Here is a 3,279-nt window from a genome sequence, read left to right on the forward strand (position 1 = left end):
GCTTGACAGTCTAGAGAATAGAAAAGTAAGATTTTTGTCTTTTGGCCAGAATTTTATTTGAAAGGAATCAGAACCTGCCCATTGCATTCAGAATTATTTTTTGTTAGTCAGAGGCATGAAAGCGTAGAGAATTTCTTTCTGCCTTATTACTATTTTATTTGATTAATAAAAGTGATCTATTTTTAACTAAAGAACTTTCCAATATATGTTCTTATATCAAAATATTTTTACAATTACAAAAATGCAAGAAAATCTTGTTTTTAACAGTTAAAAAATATGATATAATATTGCGATGGTTTAAATGAAAAATGGCCGTATAATCTGAGGTATTTCAACCACTGGCATTCTTTGTATGTTACTATGGATCCAGTAGGAGTAGGGTTCCTTGCAGGAGGAAGCATGAAGATGTGCAACTTTACGGTCTTGTTGCACTCACCCTTTCTGCTTTATATTTGTAATTGAGGATGTAATTTCCCAGCTTTCTGCTTCAGGTACTTCCTGCTAGACTTCCCTGCCATGTATTCTAACCTTTAAAAATCATAAATCAAAATAAACTTTCTTCCTTTCCTTGCTTTTGGTCATGGTATTTTATCAAACCAACAGAAAATTAACTAATTCAGAAGTTGATATAATGTAGGTTGTGTTGCTGTGATGAATCTGACTAGTAAATTTCAAACCTGGGACAAATGACTGAAGGGCCTATTGAACATATCAAGATGGATGCTGACAGCAGTTTTCCCTGGATCCTTGAGTCCCTACCTTTTAAAGGGCCCAACTGTTTGGTATATCCAGCTGCCTAACTTAAACTCCAGTCCAGGGGCTGAGATGCCCTTCCCTCAGTTGTTCCTAACAGAGGAATTTCAGCCAGCAATATGGATACTGTGGCAAGGAAACACATCCAACATTATGACCTGTTAGCTATGGAGGACCACGAGACTCAAGATGAGGTTGTTACTTTATACAGGGTGTTTCCAAAACCCATCTCCATCCAACCTAAAAGGGGGGACTTCTGCCCCTAGACCAAGCAGAGAGGGGCCACCCAGAACCCCCTCTGACAGGCGATCTGAATTCTTACTTAGGCTGTGAGGCTAAGCACTGCAAGGGAATATAAATAAAAGATAAAAATATCTATCTGGGTTCCCTGAGGGACAAGTCTGACTGCACAGGGGTTGATGTCTAAAGTATCTCCTCTCCAGGAAAAAGAAATCAGGATGGGTATGGCCCTCATGCCTCACTGGACAACGATAGGAGGACTGGAGCCATTACAAGGTCCCCTTCAAATACTGAAGGTCAGGCCTCTATCCCCGCCTTCTCAAGTTTAGAATTGTCACAGCCCTTCTATACTTAGAGAAGGGAGGAGATGTCAGGGGCAGCCCTTCTTACACACTGAAGGCCTAAAATCATCCACAGGCCTAAAATTAGCAATAGGCCTGTCATACATGTATACTAACACCAAGTCTTGGGTCTCAGTGGAAAAACATTGAAACAGGTGGCTAATGTAAGCAGGCAGCTTTTGTGGAAATTTACAAGCCTGAGTAGTCATAGACCTTGTAAATAGGTAGCCTTGGCAGACAATACCATCTTGGATAAGGACAAGCGAGTCATAGGCAGAGTCATAGTGACTTGTTCCCTGAACCTTCACCCAGCCGATACCCTGTTCTGAAGATACTTGTATTCCCCCTGAACACCCACACTCCATTGTCATTCCCTTCCCCACATCCTGCCTTTCTGTGTTTATAACCCCTGTGTGAATGAATTACGATTTGGGAAAAAATGAATTATAAAAACAAAGAGAAAGAAATGAAGACACACCACATGTCTTTAATCCCAAAGAATGACATCTAATTGAGAGCCAAAGTGATGAATCAGGGAAGATTTAACAAAATGAGTCAGAGATAGGCTATGCTCAAGTCTCATGAGAACAAAACAAGAGAGGTGACTTGATGGAACAACACAGAAAGGAAGAAGGGAGAAGTGAGAGGGGGAGGGGAAGGAGGCGAGGGAGAGGGGGAGGGGAAGGAGGTGAGAGGGAGATCTAGCAGTTTTATGAGGGCAGTTGTAAAGAGACAGATCGCTGAAAGAACAAGCTAGACACAGGTGAGTCAGATATAGATGAATACAGAATGAGCCAGAGAGTGAGCAGAAACCAGAAGATTATAGCAGGTTGCCAAAATTAGTATGAGGCCAAGCAGAGTTCATTCAGCAGTAAACCTCAGAGATGAAAATTATTATGTCAGGCAAACAAAAGTTACTTTTAAAATTTCCCTATATAATAAAACCATTTTGATAACCTGGTCCTTTCACCTACTCTTTTGTGGACCTCCTGGCAGTGACACTAGAAGCCTGACACACAGTAGTACTAAGAGGAGTTTTGTAATGTGAAGGAGTGTAGAACTTGAAGGCCAGACTAATAAACCTTCAGAGGCAAAAAAGTCTCTCTTTGAAACTAGTTTGTTAACCTGTGATATTCTGGAAAACAAAAACAAAAACAAAAACAAAACCCACAAAAACAAAAACAAGCAAGCCAACAATCAAACAATCAAACAACAACAACAACAACACACACCCATAAACACACATACACATACACACACACACACACACACACACACACACACACACACACACCAACCAGAAAATTAATGATCTGACTGTCTCTGTTCCTGTCCTAGGAACTGCTCTGAGGCCAAATTGAAAAGTAGTGTAATTTTGCTCTTAGAGAATGATAATTTTTGTAATTTTGTAATTGTTATTGTTACTACTGGTTCTCATAGAGATCTACAGTTTCAAAGAGCAAATGAGAACACCCCAGTGTCCTGGATGTGCCAGAACCATGAAACATCTGCCAAGAAAGGACTATATACAGAGTGGAACAACCGCAGAAGACATTCCTGCAGCAGAAACCAAACCTGGAGAAGCAGAGCCACTTAAACCCTACTAAACTAAAATCAGAAATGCCAAATATCCTACTGCAGCATCTGGTATTTGTCATGCTGTATTTTGGTAGTTCTTTGATATATTTTTTCCCTTACAATATACCCATTGAAAGTATGTAATTTGCCTTTGGGTTTAATGGAAATCACAGTTAAGAAATTGCCTTAATTCTCTAAGAAGATTTGGAACTTATAAAAATGTTAAGATGTTGTCTGTGTCCATTCTTTCTGCTGGCCCTGAGTTTCAGTCCTTTTCCCTCATCTAATACCAGGTTGCCCTATCCCCCTGACCCCTGTCCACATTCCCTCCCTGCTCCCTCCCTCCCTCCCAACTTGTGATAGCTTT

This window comes from Grammomys surdaster, unplaced genomic scaffold, assembly GCF_004785775.1.
Source record: "Grammomys surdaster isolate TR1022 unplaced genomic scaffold, NIH_TR_1.0 126124, whole genome shotgun sequence".
NCBI lineage: Eukaryota > Metazoa > Chordata > Mammalia > Rodentia > Muridae > Grammomys > Grammomys surdaster.